Here is a 21,133-nt window from a genome sequence, read left to right on the forward strand (position 1 = left end):
CGTTGAATATGAAAATGGCTTCCACGACTGTAGAAGCGTTGCCTCACCTCGCTTCCCCTCTATCTTTGGAAAGACCTGATTTTGCAAAGACTACCTGCCGCCAGTTACTAGCTATTTTTCCGCGTAAAGCATTCCATACCTAACATCCCTGTCGGGAAAAAGACGATGCTGACAGAATGACTTAGAGCGACGTTTTGCCGGGAAAGCTGACAACGAGGGAAGGGTTGCAAAACAGAAAATAATATTGACTCTCAGACAGAGGCGGACAAAATCAAAGGCTAATAATGGAAAGGATTAAAACGTTCATAGCGGAATTGAGCTAAGGGTTAATCTTAATCAGAGAAAACAAGCTTTTTGAGAGAAAAAAAAAAAAGCAGTTACTATATACATTGTTAAATAGAGGGCAAATGTCCTTAACGACTGAACACCTATGTAGCGAAACCCATTTTTGGAATTTTTTTTATTAAAAAAGGAAAATGAACCTAAGTGCTTTAGCAAATCCCGCTTTCACCAAATTGTGTGAAATGTTGATACACGTGTATGGACGCGATGTGTCTTATTATGAAATGAAAACGAATTACAATAGTCGACAGACGGGTCGACAAGGGGCAAATGCATCCTACAATTGCAACTATTATTGCTGCGACCTCGGCCAGCCAATGTACTGTTCCGTATAAACAACACGCATTTTCACGTAAATCGAAGAGGATTTCCTATTCTGCATCGTTGCTTTTGTTACTGCCGCCACAGCGATACGATTTACTAATAAGTGGCCCCTCGCGAGTCGTCTTTCACGCTGTTCTCGGACTTGCCTCTTTCGTGCAGTTATGCTATTTCGTTTAGCACACAACGACAAAGGGGCAAATACCCGGGTGTTCCTTTGTTCGAGCTACTCTTTCTTAGCTTTGGGTTTTTCCTGTCATCCTCAGCCTTTGACTTTTCTCTATTCAGCGTGTGTATGTTCAGGCCTAGTCCAATAAAAGCAAGAGGTAGTCAGCGAGTTTTGCGGGACTTCTGGCCTCCGCGAAACAACCAGCAGAGGAATACCAGCATTAATTATAATGACAAAACAGTAAAAGAATAGGCTCTTCGAAAGCTTTTTTGCCTCATCGATGGATGCAGTCAAATCTCGATCACTCAGCGATCCACAAACGCCTATTCCGCGCCAAGCACGCCAACTGGATTGTCTTGGCCGCTGTGTCCGGGACTTCGCTCATTTAGGGGTAAGCAAGTATTCGGTTCACTGAAGCGATCACTCTCCCACTTACGCAACTGTCCATAGATATTGTGTCCGGTATTGCCTGAAACGATTAGGGTTGGCAGGTCGGCAGGCGCTGTTCACATCTTTAAGGCCTCGATAAGTACCACAACAACCTCGATATATTGTTCAACATGGCTATTGCCCTGCTTCATCTTTGGAGAAGAGGTCAAAAAAGAGCCCCCAGAGACAACTAGAGCAGAGGGAATAAGTATCGCTTGCGATAAACGTGGTAAAATACTCACACTCTTTCGATATATATATATACAAATGGACTCAGATGTGTATTCAAGATATGTCCATAACGTTAATATGAATTGCGATATACTTATTGCGCAAGCGATTTGGGAGGGTAATACAGATAGAACGACATAAAAAAACGACAATAACTGCCATCGTCGGACAATCCTTGGAGCACATAGGCCTCAGTCACTTGGACTATACTATCTAAAAAATATGTCACGGTATTAGAAATACTGCATTCATATGACAGTGAGATCATGGGAGGGTAGTCGAGACTGCTCTTTTTTAGAATCTAATTATAGGTAGTTAGTTAGATTATATTTAGATTAATTGGATCTATAATTAAAAATATTATATTGCTGCCGAATCGTTGATAATCGGTTTTTAACTAGATCATTTTCTAAAAACCCTTAGTGTAATTAAAATGCTGAAAGTATTTGTGCAATAATAGTACTTTTAATTTGTTAATTTATATTGCCTAAACGCGACTGACGATAGCGGAGTGCTGAAACAGGCTTTAATTGTAAAGAATAACAAACAACCGCTTTTTTTTTTATAAAACCTTAGCTGAACTCAAGAAATCCGTGAAGTTCTAGTAGGTTTATCCCTTATAATAACTGATAACCATAAATCTGATATTGAAGCATCTCGTTCGAAAAATATCTTTGAAAAAATGTGTTGAAAACTATTTTATTGCGGTAGCATATACCGAAATGGGGTGGCTGTGAGTATAAGGACGAAAGCTGGTTGGTGCATAATTATTTAATTAGTCTCGAGTTGCTTCGCCCTTGCAAATCACGACCCAAGCAGGTGAACTTGAGTTTTTTTCTTTAAATGAGTAAGTGAAGTCTCCTCTGACCTTTCTGAATTTCCACTACTATGAATCCGATCCACTGAGGTAATCGGCTGGCAATACCCGATGGGCCACCTCTTTTTTCTTATCATTAAATATCTGATCTTGTTAATGATTGCTATTTCGATCACTAAATTTCATATTAGTAACTAAGAAAAAACTAGCTTTTGAATTCCGCTTAGGTACTGTATCGAAACTGTACTAAACTGTATCGAAAGTCTTCCGTTATTACATTTTATAACTAAAACATACTTCAACGTTTTGCTAGCTTCATCGTTGTTCAGACGCCTTCAAATGAAACGAAGAAAACGGAGTTCTAGCTTTACGCAAATACTCCGGCGCTGTCAACGTTGTGTTCAAAAATCAAGCGCGATCAATTAAAGTTTTTTGTTTCATTGCTACAATTGCCTATTCTAATCTATATTTAGATTGGCATCAAAGAAGTAGCGGACTACAACTATTTATCTCTAATCTGCGCTTAGACTGGTATTAAAGGAAATTGCAGATCCATCTTTGTTGATTTTTCTCCGTGGCTTTTTCAAGTGAGGTAGTATTCTTCGTATCATTATAGACGCCCCAAAAAAAGCTACCATGCTTATTTTGTTTATAAATGTCAACTTATTGCGTTAAAACGAATATCGGCGTCTCCTGCTTTCATTGGGAGAAATTACTTGTTTACAAGGCTTTACTATTCCCCCAAGGACAAATCTTAAGTTTCGAGCCACCTTGTAGATCTGAAGTTGGCAGAACGGACGTATTTACATCATAATATTAGTTCTTTGATTAGTGCCTATCATATTTTGTTATACAAAAGAGTGTGGAATAATCCAAAGCATCTGATTGAACAATCTACTTACTTCTATCCTAGAAAATATAGATCTGTTTGTAGCGTTCTCTGCTTTGATTGTCCCTCCGGGTAGCAGTTCAGTTCCCCCCTTTAAATGAGGGATGGTGCTTAAGTGTTTCCAGGGAGGCTCGTGTCTGTCCCAGAGGTGGATAATACCGGAGCTGTGTGCCGGTTCGGTAGCCACAAATCATTAATTATAAGTCAAATACAATGGTCTTTATTGAAACTGAAACCTATTTACACTTTGGCCAGGTAGGCATAACATAATATGCTATACCCTAACCAGTACTGTGAGAAATTCACTGAACTTTGATATTGAAAAGGTAAGCATCAGTGATTCCTAATGAACTCCATTCCTAGCTTTGGAGCGTTATTAAAAAAAAAGCGACTGTATTATTTATTCTAATAGATAGAACGGAAATAAATAATCTAGAAAAAAAAATTACTGCAGAGGACGTTGATAAACATATTGAATGACCAGTGTTTCGTTGCCTACTTTTGTCGAGATCGTTCTGTTTGAAAACAAATTTTATTTATTGAGACACCTACAAATAACAGTAAATAACAAATAAAAGTAACAAATCAAAGTAAATGTGCGAAAAATTATGAAAACATCACTCAAACTGTAACGGATCTTTCGTAGAGCTGCGTACATTTCTGAACACGGTGTACTATATAATTTATTCGGCAATTACTCTACCAGGTATTTGTCAGCGTTCCACGTGATGGTGCAGTTGTGGCGTCTTTGCCATTTAGTTTTAGGGCGGTCTAGGTTCGAAACCGGGCGTAGGCATACTTCGCTGCGTGCTCGAAAGAGCCAAGCGGCCAAAGTAATGCTTTTAGTAAGGCAATACCGCAAGTAAAACTGGAAACATTGGGCTTTTAGTTTGAGGACGTGTTTGTTAGCCCCGTATTGGGTTGTAAAATGTAGATTCACCACGCTACGATTTTTCTGCGCAACATTGTCGATTTTACCAATCTGACAAAACGCTTGGTCCTTCCGATGATGAATGAATTGTCGTTACGCTCTCGTTTAAACTGACATTAATTTGCTTTGTCTGGTAGATTGAATCGTTAGCCCAGTTCCTTAACAAATAGCCGAGTTCTCCGCATAAACGGCATCGTACATTGGCAGGAAGTCGAAAGAGGAGGCAGGTTCAATACGGTCGAAATCGTCAAGTTGCTCTACCGCGGTACGTATTCCCAAATTAGTGATTTTTTGGGGCTATATAAGTGCAATTTCCAGGTCACACGTTTTCTGTAAGAAGAGGTTAACCCACTTCTTAATCCTAACAGCAACCGCTAGTGACGTACGTATTTCCAAAAAAATCGACTGATATGAATAAGTTCCATGGCTGAGTAATAAAAGGATCTGGCACACTCAATTTACTTTTCTATTTTCATTAAACAAACAACGATAAGGATGCAGGTGAGAGGATGAATCTGCTTATATCTTAAGCATCTACACTAGGAAAACTCACAAAAACTGTTGCTATCCACAAACTACCTACACCTAAGTGGCGTGGACCTCGCTGTAGTATTATCCGATGTAAAGGTTAAACGCATGTACATCCGACTTCCTTGTCGTATCAGGGCTGATTCGTCATTGTGAGATAGCTTGGCCGAGTAATCTAAATCGCTGATTTTGGGAACCAATTTCTTCGAAGGCTTGTTTTTAAGCTTCACCATACCAACCAAATTTTGGGGTTCTTTAATAAGAGGTTATTACTTACTACAGTTTATTCGGTTAGTGTGAAAAGCAATGATTATCTCACATACTTGGGTTAATGGGCTGGCTTTAGGTTTATTGCACGTATGCACTTCAACTACATGTTCACTCACAACTATTCCTTATTAATTATTATTGAGTTAATTAGGAATAGTTACACAAGCTAACGATCGACCCCAGGTGGAATTCCTGTTCGCAAATCGGGCGCTACGCCTATCCACGACGAGCAACAGTCGTTATGTGCCACGAACAAATTGTACAATGTATATCTATGCCGATCTGAGGTTGAACGAAACACACATCTCGTAATTAGCAGGTTGCCAAAAACATCTTACAATAGAAAATACACCAATGGTACTTTAAACCAGCAATTCGATGGGCTCTTAATTCGACCTAGTCGTACAGCCATTTAAAGATAAATTACCTTAAAATGTGTATCCTCGTCGACGTATATTCTTAGTTTATTTTATGACTTATTTTTAGTTTCCCCATTTGAGACACCCATGTCGGCCTTTCTTTAGTTTTATCTATTTTATTGGACTTAATAACAATCTTCGAACGTTTTTCTTTAAATGCTCCTTTCTCCCGTTTATCTCCTTCACTATATTCAATTAAGTACAACATTTAAAAGTTTTATCGCTTATCGGGGTTTGTTCTTATAGGTGTATGTGCTTTGCGTTGAAACCGAAGCATAACTTAATCGGCATGAGACTTAAAAGATGGGTTTTTTTAGTTAAGAAAACTGAGTATCGATAGCTGTTCTCTTTCGCGTTTTGCCCACTCGACATCAGCCCTTTCGGAGGCAAAGTTTCGAATTCCGTTGTCGTAAGTTCCGGTAAATTCCTACTACTATATGGTAGTGTACGTTCTCCTACAAGTAATTTCTAGGCGTTTGGAAATTAGAATTCATGTTAATAGTATTCCATTGCGAAGACCGAAAACTCATCTCGATTCGGTTAATTTACGTGAAGGTTGCGTGATTAGGAGGCCACCGGACGCATGTCACGGATTCTGGAGTGGCATTTAATGATACAGATAGTTGAGTCAAGAAAAAGCAATAATAATGCTCATTTACAGTATGCACATTTATGGCGGGATTTGTAGCTGTCTAACCTAAATGTCGCTGATCGCTATTACTTTAGTCTTAGTTATTTAAAACCAATATTTTGTTCATTTGAAATTTTCAATTAGAATTACCAGATTGAACTGCTGTCCCCACAGAGTGTGTTACTTTGTTTTTTAGTCGATCCCCTATAACCTCACTTCTATTCGAAGGCTCACTATTTAATTTCTAATACCAACAACACTCTTTAGTTTTCCCTTACGTTAACACGCCTGAGTAGAAAGTGCTTCCAAAGTAGCTAAGCACAGGATCAAGGAGAGTTCTCTCTAGAAGAGTGTACAAGCCTTACGTAAATTAACGGAAGGCTTAGCCTTGAATTAAGTATGTATGGCTTGGAAAAAGGTAACGAGAGTGAAAGTTTACAGTAACTTCCGACAGTAACACTCGAACTTTCGCTATATACAAAATATACAAAAAAACTATATATAAAACAAAAAATATGTGCTAATACATAAAATACTTATTTTACACTTGTGTAGTGCGAATACATCCATGGATTCATCCATTCTTCATGTATCGGTTTTAGACTGTGTTAAGCGGTGATAAGTTTACCAAATGAGTGACAACGCAATAATATAAACAACAATGTTAGCCATTATATTTTAAATACTATCGAACTGAGATTAAACATATAAAATATACAAAACATGTAAAAACATAAACGACAAAACAAGGCGGCCTACTTTCGACAATATTTGCTAGGCATAGTTGCCCCGCGGCTTTACTCTGACAAATCTTTTTCAGCATCCCAACTGTGGAAACCCTAGTGGTGGAAGTAGGCTTTCCCATCCAAAGTTCTTCACAGGAAAAGTTCCTACGGTTCGAGTCTAGCGCTTAGGCATTCCTTCCTACGGGTGGCTGGCTCCTAGTACGAGCGCGAAACGAACCTATGCTCAGGTTCGAACCTGCTCCACAGCGTGTCCTAAAATTACCAAGCGAATACGTTACGCACTAGGCTATCATGGGGACAAGTCTACACGCATTGACCCGTATTACCGGTACAGGTATAGTCCAGGTGCCCCACAGGAAATCGTGCATTTACTAAAATTCATCTTTAATAAATGCAGACGTGCTATGCCCGGCGATACTGTCTCGTTATAGTCACATTCTATTCAAGTCAAACTCAGTGAACCTTGGAATCAGAAAGTCATTGTAACATGCCACTCTAAAGAACGTCTTAGCAATTTAATGCAGCAGTCATGATGAGAAACAGTTCCGATCGGCGAGAAATTGAGGTGTTTGAATGACTTAACATGTTTTCATGGACCCTTTGTCTGCTTTTTATCATTTCACTCAACGCAACGCAAAGGCTTTAAGGGCGTGCCTGCTGCTTAATGGACGATACCATGATAAACACTGGGCGCATTTTCCAAATAAGCTTGGTACTTAAACGGACCTGGAGCACACCAGTGGACTCCAATCTTCGACAGGATTCTGGGTCGTAAAGAATCATAATTGTAGAGAAAAATCAAGGCGTCGATTATTTACTCCGTACTAAACCATCATGTGCTGTACGTACGCTTTATGCTGTCCCTTTTAATTGGATACATTGTAATCAATCAGATACGTCAAAGATGTTTTGGATACGGCTTTGATAATGCAAATCCATCCAGTGTAGGCTGAATTACCGTTGAAAACATAGAAATGAGCCTTGGCCATAGTGTCCAACTGCCTGCATAAGCAAATTTATTACCGTTTATTGACGAATGGCCCACGTAGGCTCTGTGAAATAGCCTTCCCTGTCCCAGAGTTTTTTACGGCCTCTTACACTATAGTAGGCTGGGACGCGAAGGACATTGCAATTGGACACATTAAGATAACACATACTACGTACGACGTTGACTAAATAAAAACAAACAACTAATAGAATTACCGCTGAAGCGCTACAGAAATGTAAAGGATAAACCTTCAGCCGCCTTGAACCGGGGCGTCGTAACTTAGTTGCTTAAAGCGTCTGTGTAGTCCCACCGGAGCCTGCCCTTCCAATGCGTCTAAAAATACCAGCATGATCTTTTTATATGCCCAGTTTCATATTATTTTAAGGGAATGTAGCTTTGGTATTACTTGGTTCGACTACCGCATGTCAGTCTCGGTAGAAACAATTTTATTAATACAACTGACTATAGAGTCTGTTTCTTTAGCACCAATAAAAATATTACCATTCTAATAACGATAATTCATTCATTTTACTATATTTGGCGTTATGGATCATTTGCCTTTGACCGTCGCACATACATTCTGGAGCCATATTTGTTTCTTTCCACGTAAACATTAGTTTAGAAATCAGATAATGTTTTTTTTTGCCGACCGGCAAACATGCGTTCGTCCAGATGCAGTTTTCCTGATGGACTTTTATTAACTCTATCAAACAATTTACGCCATTCAAGAAGTGAGTCACAGACGGTCACTCTCAGATTGAAGTTCGAATGCTATAATAAGCTCTACTTATGAACAAAAGCGTGACGTTATTGGAAGTAATAGATATTTCAGAGTAACTAGAGTGACAGCTAATATCAGAACAGAACATATGTATATATATATATATATACAACCTTCGTCCCGTCCCACGAGTTGTTGGCGTTACAAAAACGTACAGGTATAAAGAGGTACGTTGTGCTACGCATTTTTAAATCTGAGTCCTTCATCCCGATATGCCTATTGATCAAAGATTAAGTAGAAACAAATGAGCTCTTGATCTCCAAGAACGGAGCCGCTATATGGCTTTATTAGTTAAGAAGTTACTTCAGGATACCATCGAATCAAATACGTTAATTTCAAAGCGGTAAGATAAATGAGTGCAATAGGAAAGTGTGACTCAATAAATACATAATAATGAGCTCATTGTACATCATACAACAATACCTGTAAAAATGTTCGTTACTTTCAACGCATCAACCATGGATACCAATTAGATTCGTTGTGGTTTGTTGTGTCTCCTGCATTCTGCCCTATTTATAGAGTATTAGTAGTAGTAGGGTCATATATTAAAAAATAAGTTTATTAACAAATTCGTACTAAATCTTAGCAGCTTTTTCTATAATCTCGGTCGTTAAATAGCATAAAGCCATCTAGCCAAGTAACAAACGAGCCTGCTGTTAGCGAAAAAGACAGGCAAATGTCGGAGCTAGGCAGTCTTTGTGCATATTGCAATGTTTTATAACATGTACTATTAAATACGTCTCTCTCGATATAATAGATGTACCATACCAGATATATTGTTCACCATTATATTTCGGCCAGTTCAGATAGAAGTGACCTAAGCTTTCTAGATCTAATCGATCAGAGATGGCGAAGGTGAATACTTCATAGGTTTTCAAAGCCGGATGTCTGAGAGTCTTCAGTGCGTAACCATTAAGCCGTCATCGAGCGTTAAGAAAAACGAACGTCAATCAACATTAACGTTCTCGTTATTTTGTAATAGACATATATGGATAGCATTAGTGGTTTTTTGTCAGCCCAATAGCGGTAATGTGTCGGCAACCATCAAGAACAGCAGTAAGAAAAAAAAATATTGTTTTCTCGGACACAGACAGTAAATGAGCTCTTGCTTGGTACCGGTGCATTGTGACATTGGATATGCTCTTGGGGCACATTGAGTAAGCTAGTTACCACAAATTGTTCGGTCAAACAGCTAAATAATCCATCTCTATGTTGTCCAAAGAATGACTGGAAGGAAAACACACCATCGAATAAATTATATTATATCTACTATTTTTCAAATTCAAAGCAATTCTTGCAATTTTGCGAAATTGTGTGATCGTGATGTTAGAGGTATAAGTTTTAGCTACAGTACGAGGTTATCCGTGACTGTGAAGTTTTGCAAGGGAACGGATATGTCCAAACATGCAATAAAATACGAGGAACCCTTTTGTCCAAGAGAAGCCATCGAAAATGAGTGAAGCTTGAACTCATGCATGTGTATTATTATTATTATTATTACTGAACTTCAATATACTAGTTTTTAATGACTTTTTGTTTTGCCACTGTTCCTGGGGCAAAATTGATATTACCACAGCCTCGGGCGCACACTTTTGATGATACCTATAGTTCTGCCTTCTGCGTTGAGGATAGTATTAAAAAAATTAGAAAATAATTTATTCATCTCATGCGAAATTTTCAGTTTCTGAAGCATCGCGAGAAGTACTTATTGGCGCGAGCACAATTAATATAACATGATAATAATAACATCACAGAATAGTCGAGCACGAAAATTAGCCAGCCTAATGATTAGCACCCTGCTAAAATTATATATATATATATATATATAGGCCAGTTTAATTAAAACTTTTTATATGGACCCTAAAAATAAAAAGAACATGGCTAGATGTATTGTCGAAACCTTAAGGTTAACAATACATAGCTTAGATAAAATGTTTTCCGACTCCATTGAAGAGAAGCAATAACACTTCGATGATAAACATAGATCCATATATATATATATATATATATATATATATATATATATATATATATATACATATATATGAGTTTTTCGTAAGCACAAATCGTGTAGTATGTGCATATTGTAGATTGTTGCGTAAATAGTTAGATGGTTAACACAACAGCGTACGAACAAAAACTACTTTTGCGCTTATTTCTAGGAACACACCGGTTGCTATACGAATGTTTGGCAATCTTATCTTTAGACAGTGAATCAGAAGAGTCGACTGTAAGGCAATCGGTGCTTTGTTGGTGACCGATGTGAAGGTGTTTCCAGTATCCTTATGGAAGGCCACTCTAGTCCTGTCAGCGGAAATGGTATTCTACTTTTAGCCGAAATTGGTGGGACACTGTTCTCTATTTGGGGTAACCAACGACCAGAGAAAGACCAATTGAAGACAGACTTACTATATTATACTATCAATGAGTTTGCATTTCAGCCACTCCTGCCGTTATACTGACAAGTCGCTAATGCAACTACCGGTCACAAAGGCTAATTTAGTTACGGACTGTGTCAATTTACCTTTCAAAAACTGCAACATAAACTTCAAAAGGTAAGCGGATCCTTTTTACTAGATAACAAATCGTACCAACTACAGATCTGTTGCTCTACCCGACAATGGCAGACGACTATATTTAAAAAAACAACACTTTTACTTTACACAGAAGGTGAAAAGTTTATTTCGTATAAAAACAAAACAGAAACATATCTGGACAATATCATTGGCTATTTTGTCAAGGTCCGCATGTAAATTCCACTACAATGTATGATGCAAGGCATCTGCCGGAGTAGTGCAAGTCTTAAGTCAATATTTTGTAGCTTCAACACCCACTAAATTGCCATTATGCTCTGCTTTTTGTCACGAATAGACATTTATATTAACACTTTCCTGTACCGTCGATTTGTTTTTATTTGGTGGTATTTACAGCCTTCTAAAAGACCGCTCGCTCAACCGGAAACTGCATCTTTACGTTTTTTCGACGCGATACTGAAACAAATTCTACTCGAGTCTTCGTTTATATTACTTTTACCAAATGATGCCATGCAGCAGCTTTTCGAAAGCACGTAATTTACGTATTGGTCGTATTTTGCTAACAACCACTACGGTCCGGCTTCTGGGAAGTAAAGCTCCAATGAGAACTAATGATTTTCCCTTCGCTAAGTACGCCCTCCAACCAGCTAATCCATTACAGGCTTCACCTATTGGACAACTCTAATTGAAGCGTTTTCTCTATATTATTTTTGCTCTTTAAGCACAATTGGTGTCCGTCTGAGAAATACGTTGACTTGTTTATTTGACCACACGCGTTTGAATTGACGACTTTTAACTTTTCCACGCATGCCAATTATATATAGGTTATCTCTCAAGAGTCAGATGTGGCACCACCGCGTTATCGAAAATCTTCCAATATGGTACGCAAATAACTTTCGCTTTTCCGGATGGTATTGCTCGTTTTGCATCTACCTTTAGAGACCTAGATTTCGATTTCCAGATGCCTAACATTAAGTTGTCAAACAAGATTGTTGTTAAGCCAAAATTGAAGCAAATACTTTTTATATTCTATAATAAGAGAAAGCAATAAAATTTTACGACTTTTCTGGCCATACCCTCGTCCTATATTCCTTGAAACATGTGACATTGGGGTCGGAAGTTAGCTAGAAAAATAGCTAACACCATTTCGGCGACGCAACGAATTAGAGACCTGGTGAACGAAATTAACAACGAAAATCGCATTAATATGGTCATGTACAGTCAGGTTCATACTCATTTTATAATCTCAGGACACAGAGGCGTCTTGTAAAATTTGCTAATATTTACTGTCCAGCGGATAAAATAGGAGCTCATCAACAGCCACTTTACCTTATAACCTCGCTTGAAACGATTGTTTACCTTCTCCCAATTGTTATTAGTCAAACAATATTATGAGAAGTAATTATTTGGAAATTTAAAGAAATCCCGATCATTTGATCCTTAACGATGCATCAAAAGCGGATGAACTGCGAAAATATAACGCAATGACATTTATAAATTAAGCCACAGCAACGAGGTGTAACTTAATTTAGTTTCAAATTATGACAATTTCATGGACCGATAATGCCTGTTTTCAAGCTACATAAATAGATAATTAACTCATCAATTTATCCGAAGTTTTTTTCAGCATGAACTCATCACGATCCATTCGTACGCTCAGATCAATCCAATTTCAGCGACAGCAATTACCAGAGAAGGACCAATGAGATAATATAAGCATGTGGCCATAAGTAAAATAATACGTCACATATATCCATATTGGCTCTGATGTACTGTACAACAATTGCTATCCGTACATTCTTACCTATAGTAGGAAAAGCAATGGTTAGAGGGAAATAGTCGATAACGACAAAAACAACAAGATCAACAACGACCAATCATAGCATCCCCTAGCGAAGGCAACCGTATCGCGAGAACATCCAACAAGTCAGCCGGCAAAAGTAAAAGCATTATGATCATTTTATGCTCTTCGATATTGCTTGAGATTGGAAGAAAAACATGAGTTGAGCAGGAATCATCTGTCTAATCTCGCCCGTTCCTAGCCCCAAGACTCCGGTTGCCATCAATACGCCTTCGGCTCTATGATTAGTCGGCGTCAGCAGAGTGCGCTCACCGGTTTTATTGTTACACCTACCGCAGAGTAGTCGCCCCCGTCCCTACGCTACTACGTCAAACGAGACCATATCAGCTGGCTCAGCTACAGAGCTTCTCCTTGTTTTCTGCCCCTCAATCACTTGGCTCCTGTCAACTGACCAATAGTAGCCCTTCTCGCTCCATTTCCGCTGGCCTACCCAGGCTCGTCAGGCCGAACAGTCGGCAGCATAGGCTTACACTTTTCTTGCTCTTTGCACTACAGCCGGTATGTCCTCTGTTCAGACTTAGACAAGGTAAGGTGGGAGCGGCCGTGATAGCAGTATACACTGGTGATCCTAGGGCAACCTAGGGCTTCCTCCCCGGGCAATTTTCCGACAAGCCGAACGATCCAACGACCGACCTTTCATATGAGATCCATCATCTGGCTGCATGAACCATACCTGCCGGTGTTACGACCATCATCGTTGCTGCGAGTGTTACTGCTATCGAGAACTGCCAGCTCCCTATGCAATTCGGTTGCAGGCAGAAAGCGGATAGGACCATCATCAAACAAGAGGCCCGACCGGAGGCTGACATAGGCTAAGAGAGACGGGCCAGCAGGCAGGACCAATTGTGGGGCAATTGTGCTATATTACAAGCTATGTGTCACTGGGATTCCAAGGCCAGGTGGAGCGGACACCTGCAAGCCGCAACGGCCATTTTTGCCCCTTGACTGCTTTCCACATCTACTCTCCGGCATGGGCCCGCTACGCAGTCTACTATGTCGGCCAAAGACCGGCCGGGGGCGGGCGAGGGGTCATACTGGCATAGCCTTTTGCAGACATGGCCTGTGTGCACATCATGAATCGGGGTTCAACGTAAAAGCCGTCCTACTTATACACGAATGACTAGGATCGGGAGTAGCTAGTTGTAGGGGTTGACCTGGGTAAACAGGGAACCCGCTGAGCCCTCCTGTTAAGCTCTCTCCGCCTAGCTAACTAGGCGTGGTAAGCAAGTGAGCAGGACTCCGCGAATGGGCAGCGCAAACCAGCCAAGTTCAGCCCTCTAGAGGATGTAGAATGAGTAAAGCAGGATGAAAGAGACCTGTATAAAGGGGCCAGATCTTGTCGGAAGCCGCAGAAAACGTGGAAATCCATGGATAGGTGGGACTAGCTTGACCTGCCGACGCCTTTCGTCTTTCCGTAGTGAGCGGAAGAACCTTTACGCAAAATGGATTGATCGAAAGTGGAGACAGATGTATGTTCGCTCCTCGCGAGTATTTAATAGGCACACGCCTGGTGGCCCATGCTCGGTTACCAGATACATGCGAAAGCAACATATACGTTTACCGCTCATGTAAGGATCAGTAGCTGATAGTCAGCACCACAGCATCAGAATAGCAGACTAGCAGGCATGAATGTTGCAGACTTCACCTATTCGGTTCGGACATCTCGATGACGGTCATAGGGCCGACTCCATTACCTGCTACGCTTCATCCCCCCCCCCCCCGGCGCTTCCAATCACCCGTCGTCTCCTATAGAGCACCCACACCGTATTTTGTGCGACTTTCCTACTCTCTGTAGCGTGAAGCGACCCTTATTGGTTCGTGTCAATTACGCACTGTTGGCACATTACATGTTGGGAAGGCGTTTCTGCCTACCAAGTGGGTGTAAGCTTTGCGAGCAGAAAAGTGATGGTAAAGAAAGCGAGCGAGAAGACCCGTAACCGAAGCCAAAACCCAGAATAAGCGGGCGCGGTCCCACTGGGGCACACGTTGATGGTGGACGGTTGAGTTCACGTTGTCGATGTCGGCTCCGTCATATGCCATAGGCTGTGCCAAAGTGTGTGGAAGTAGAGCCGTCTCAAGGCATCTGTTCATTTATATAATTGTATATGTGTTGTAGTTTTGTACGTTGAATAGTCATCATACTGCTGATGAGGTCGGAAGGCCTATAGATAAATCAACAGCCGGCGCCTAGCTTACATCGGTCCTCAATATGTGTTGCTTTGCCGGGCGATCCACTTTGCAATGGCTAAATCCAGTGCGAGCCGACGTGATGGACCAGCAGTTCACTGGGGGAACAAAACAAGACTGTCCTCTTGAAAACAAGAAGAGCTGAACATAGTAAATGTCAGTGCAACACGATCAAGGAGAATGCGACGTTGTGACACGTTTCATGTTGTGATAAAGTGCATTTGATGACGTTTTCAGGAATATTAATATGCCCCGTGCTGCCTATGATACTTTGACGAAAGAAAGAGAAGACAGCGGACTGCAAAACAATTGGTCGATAATTCTGCTTGTAGGCGAGGCGGCAACATAAACGATCACCCTCGCAAAATTGTTTAGGTCGACGTCGGCTAAAATTCAGGCAACCTTTTTTTTTCCTGTAGCACCGTCGTAGCAGTAACAGTAGTTGATCTGAGCTGTTTTGCACACTGAATTTGGTAAACCATGTTTCTGTACTGTCAACGTGGTGAAATATATAGACCGAGGCTCTTTTGCTCAAAAAGCCCTATTCTTGGCTACGTTTATTGTGTCTTTAACTGATTTTTAAAGTGTTTATGTAATGCTTTATATATATATATACATGAAACAGAGACTTAAACTTTTTGGCTTTAAGATCCGGTCCACATCTGCGTTGCGAGTTTTGCCGAAACATTTCATTAGATTTGTAGTTGGCTATAAAACGAATTCAGAATATATATATATATATATATATATATATATATAACACGAAATCGTCAAATACCACATTTGGCAATATTTGTACGAGGGCTTTTTATATATATGCAGTGTGTACACATGAAAGGAAATAGCTGGGCTTAGGTAAAATTAAATGAATTATTAAAATGATTAGGAACGATTAGAACGATTGTGAGAACGATAACAGATGTGATTTTTTATTCATTATTATTTTTATTAATTATTTTTATGAGCCAAACTAATGCATTACAGAGCAAAAAAATCAACTAACCTGAACGTGATTGAGCGAAATAACGGTATTTGCAGGACCTTACTCAAAAAGAAATGTTGAAATCTTAGGCTTACTAGCGGTTTTCAGTATACGTTGCCTAACCTCCGAAAAAAAAAAAAAAAAAAAAAAAAAGTATACGTTGCCTCTTTCGATATTTCCAGGTTCATATTTACTCTACCTACCTGTCAAAGGGTATATTTGCTCCCCATCGATAATGTTTCTAATGAGTTTTCGCAAGGAAAATGTTTCAAACAAGCCGAAGATATCAATACTGATACAGTTAGTTCTGTGTGTATAATAACTAAAAAAAAATCTGATGTAACTATCAGATACAAGGTTATAATTTGCGGATCCTTCAAATGTCGCTTTGCTATTTAGATACTATGATTAAATCCTGATTCATTCGATGCTCCTAAATGCTATCAGCCCACGAATAGCAATTTTGTCCCCATCCAATTCTATGAATGTACAGGAAATTGTCATCATCTTCTCCAGGCGTGACGTTTGGTTTGGTTAAAATTAGCAGGACGTCAAATTAAACTAATCCGATTAGCAACGTAAGGTCACGATATTCTCGCCTTACGTTCCCATATTCTTCCTAAGTAATACTTTCTGACCAAAAAGTACTGTTAACGTAAAGTGACCTCTTTTCTGCCGTTATGTGTTTCGTCGGATTCTTGATGGACAGCAAACAGGATCTATTCGGAATCTTTCTATAGTCATACTGTAGCTACGCAACGTGCAGTAAGATACGACCAGTTATGAAAATTCTTGATTTTTCATACTGTTTCTTTTCAATAGCTTCTTTGCAAGCTGCAAATTCAACACCGGCGAAATGATCGTTCATGTATAACCCGTCTGTTTAACCCAATTGGTTCTAGATTACGAGACCGAGATAAAAGTTCCCATTTGACCTTTTCATTCGCTCGGACGCTTAGCCCCGTGTCCATATTTCGATCGTCGAAACTAAATTGTAGCAGGTCTGACACAAGGCAACGATTTCCATTTATCGAAGACAAAAAAAATCTCACCCCTGAGTCTCTCTGGGGATATTTTTGGGAGTTTTGCGTCTAGCTATTTACTGCAACGTATCTGCGCGTGCGTGTGTATTTGACGCTAAATACGAACAATACGAATATAGATTCGACCAAAAAAAAATAGCTAATTCCAGCGGTGTCTATGGTGAAAGTATCCACCCGTATCTGTATAGTCGATATACATATTACGAAAACGCTTATTAAAAAGTCAATCGAAATTAAAGCATTTACCTATACCGCGATTTTCCGTTCTGTCATATTTAACGATTCAGATTTACGTTACCTCACGGTGCTATGGTTTCTATCACTACGCGTCCCACTGCCACCGTCATTACTCAGACGGTCACAACTGCCGCTAATGTCACAACACAATGACCAGTCTTTTTCCCATCCACCTCCCGCCCGCTCCTAGCGGGGTGATTGTGTTTTCGATTGAAGCAATCATTCGAAGATCAAACGCTTTACGTTCGCTCCATTGTGATTGTTTCCGTTGTTGCTAGTAAATGAAGTGCTCATTATACTGTCGGATGCTGAGTAGCCAATCCAAGGGGTGGTTCCCATTCCAGTGACTTTGTTGAAAATACCATTGCCCATGAACAATCGAATGAATGCGCTTATGAAGGGTTTGCAGGCTGAGTTCCTATTGATCTATAATGAAATATCGATAACTATAACGGTGCTACTTAGAAACGTGTAACCAACATTTAGAGAAGCATACTATATGAGGCATATGTAAACGGCGAAAATGCAAAGAAAAATTCCTATATAATGCAGTTTCCATAAAATCGCGTCACGTACGTCGTTTTGCACTAGCAGCGCTGACTATAATGATATATCACGCGCCGTGTTCAGCGAACAGTCGGTGTTGTTACATCAAGTTCGAGACAAGACTTGATTTGACCGATGTAAAATAAAGGAAAGGTGAATGATGACTAAGGTAGCAGTGTAGATAAACACGTGATAAAAAAAAAAACATGATGATAGGTATGCCAGAGACACTTGGGGCGGCTGTTTGTTTCGGTGTCCTGAGTGTCTTGTTCAGGCTGTGTATAGGCCAAAAATCAACTGTTACATCATTTTAGGACCGTAGGTTGATTTTAACAGCGTTGTCGATTAAGCATTGCCATACATAGTTTGGCTAGCGTTATTCCAATTAATGATTATAGAATACATACCTGGACACCTAGCTAGAAATAGGATATAATTTTGAGAGAATAATGAGAGGTGGAAACGTACAATGATAATATTGAAATGGCTGTATCGACATGTGTTGTAGCTCATCGTATAGCCAACGTAGCGGACGGTCACAGTATGGTCCTGCAGATATAAAGCAGTACACGATACCACATGCAGGAATTCGGTTTTACAAAAGAAAAGCATTGAAATATAATGAAAATAATAGCCTGATTATATTTTATAGTTTTGTTTTTAAATTGTTTTATTTGAATTTAAAAAATCCTAAATATACAGTTGCTTAATAGCTCGGATGACGATAAACTTCTAGGATTGTATTTATGATCGACAACATATTCCGATCTGGATAAAAGTTGATCAGCAACGATGAAGCAGCAGACTTAGATTTCGAGCATTCAGTCTAACTGGAGTACACCAAACTTTAAACGTTAGGCCTCAGTGTTAGTTAATAATGTTCTAAGAACAAATTAAGTTCAACTCAACGGCCATAATAGAAGTTATCCGTAGGAAAAGTTTGATGGTTTAGTGTTTATTGAACCCCATAGATACTGCGATGAGAGAGAATGGATAAATAGATTATTACAATTAAAAAGCCAGCGTTTCTGCCAGTGGATGACATATTTTCTGTACGTCAATCAACTAATTCTCGCGTTTTGAAAGGACAGGTCAATTAAAGAACTTTGCTACCGGACCTTCTATAATCAGGAAACTTACTAGTCCATTTATATTTCGCAATCATACAGCAATATAAGAAATATCTATGTTTGATTAATCATAAATATAACACAGCAAGGAATACGTGATTGCGTACGAAGAAGAATCAATTTTCCAAAATCTTTTTTTCAGCTGTCCAGAACGATATCCCAGAGTCTAAAAGACACGCTTTTTTTCTGTAGACGGCCCGTTATTATTGTTTTCCTTAGTTTAATTTGATTATTCTTATCTATTAGGTCACGTTACTTAAGTTGTACTGTCACTGATCAGAAAATATCTTTATTTGTCGACACTTGAAGTTAAAATGTTCTGCTTGGTTCTCATTTATAGTTGCCAGCATCAACTTTGGCACGATCCAAACGTTTTCTAAAAGCATTATTTAGCACTGCCTTCAGTAAAGAAGGAAGTACTCACAATTCAACAACATGTAACTAACAAGTGGACAATCTAATTCAACTAGAACAGACACAGGACATAACTTAGCAAGGACATTTAGTAACTAGCCCCTAATTTTGAATATTGGAGCAGTAGACGCGGAGCACTGGTGAAGTTCTGCCAGGAGTAATGTCCCATGCAGGTGTGCAATGATGGCCTTTGGCTAGTAGCATATATGCATAATAAAACAGAAACGACAATTCAGTTGCTGTTGCAGCTTATACATCGAAGTTCTAGCTGATGTCCTAAATTATCGGTTCATTGAACCTTAATTTGCAGTGATAAGCTCAGTAATGATGAAAGCGGGCTCTAGACTGTTGTGCTATTTTACTTGCATGACCAATGCTTATATTTACTAGCAATGTAAACTAAGCAGTTGCTCCTTGAAGCTAGATCGGGTTAAATGGTTTAACTTATAGCCTTACGAAACCTTGTTCGAGTCATTGAATTCTAATATGACGTCCTTTAATCTAAGTGATTCTGTGTCAACGTCTTAATTTCGAAAACGCCACCTCAGAATCTAGCATGCTGTTGAGAATTCGCGTCCAAGTAGACCAACTTATTTTTTCCTCATTCGATATCTTTGCATATTATAGACTAAGCCGGTCCTGTTATCTGAGCAGATCATATATACCATGTGCTAGCATTTCCCTACACCGTAACACATACGATTTGTTTCTGACGGATGTGCATTTCTTTAGAAGCAGACCGCGACTGATGTTATTATTACGTCTTAAAACGTACAATTATACGTCTTAAACAAGAAATGTCTGTATAAACGGTTGAATTCATAGAGCTGTGCGTGTTGTGTACTATATAAACACAGCGTAATTAATACTGCAAGACGATAATATGTGTATATATATATATATATAGAAACAGAGTGCATGTTTTTTGCCTTTAATTGTGTTTATAGACTTTCCTACTCCTTTGTAGGCTATGTCCATTCGTTACCTATGCTTCTTATGGCCGCGAGTAATACCTCTTCTGGGATAAGCCATTCGGTATCGTTAAGTATCAAAACCAACTGTTTTTTTTTCTCTACGGTGATTACTAAACGCAAGAGCCAAGAATTCTCGCTCATCAATAGAAGCTTAGACATAGCCACTATTTATAGCCGACGATGTACCAACGCGATCAAATCGATAGAGGATTCGTTTTGTCCTCTGCCTTTTTGATACTTTGCATCTAATAGAACGTCGCGATGAGTTTCGTCACAAGGCCGAACACCTGCGCTGCACGATCAGATAGCGATCGATCTATAATAGTTATCGTAACGTCGTAACCAGCACTGCCAACTGCTAGCGCTGATATCGGGGTCAAAGATCGTACGAATTGTTTCGTTTCAATATCTGTTTGTCGTAGGTAGGACTTAAACGGTCACATGCCAGCAGAAGATTTGCCGATATACTATTCAGTGATCAATCGTGTTCGATCGCCAGCAGCAGGACTGTACCATACCACTGCGGTTGGCGTACAAGATTATTTTGACGTTCGTAAGTCCCAACAGCAGAAATCGTGGTCAGCATCTGTCACGGTTCAAAAATAAGTCACACACACCATGATCACCCTGATGCTACTTGACAGAGGTCGAAGGGCTACGAGCACAAGCTGAAGGCGGGAACAATTTAAAAGTCAAATATAAACAATTCTGTTTTTTTTGGCTCGTTTTAAAT

General features: G+C 39.5%; 2 long non-coding RNA genes across 4 annotated transcripts in view; one reads left to right on the forward strand and one right to left on the reverse strand.

Annotated features, from left to right (window-relative positions):
- LOC147757319 (uncharacterized) overlaps positions 1 to 21,133 on the reverse strand; it is a 62,739-nt gene that overhangs the window by 22,595 nt on the left and 19,011 nt on the right. The window lies entirely within an intron of this gene.
- LOC111244979 (uncharacterized) lies at positions 9,524 to 12,314 on the forward strand. Of its 3 annotated transcripts, XR_002671154.2 has the most exons (4): positions 9,524 to 9,649; positions 10,655 to 10,811; positions 10,934 to 11,047; positions 11,423 to 12,243. It is a non-coding gene; the product is annotated as an uncharacterized LOC111244979 (long non-coding RNA). The 3 variants fall into 3 exon arrangements; XR_015321833.1 differs by having other exon boundaries at positions 10,655 to 11,047; positions 11,423 to 12,312; XR_015321834.1 differs by lacking the exon at positions 9,524 to 9,649 and adding an exon at positions 9,656 to 9,948 and having other exon boundaries at positions 10,655 to 11,047; positions 11,423 to 12,314.

The sequence above is a fragment of the Varroa destructor genome, unplaced genomic scaffold (genome assembly GCF_002443255.2).
Source record: "Varroa destructor unplaced genomic scaffold, Vdes_3.0 BEIS01000002.1, whole genome shotgun sequence".
NCBI lineage: Eukaryota > Metazoa > Arthropoda > Arachnida > Mesostigmata > Varroidae > Varroa > Varroa destructor.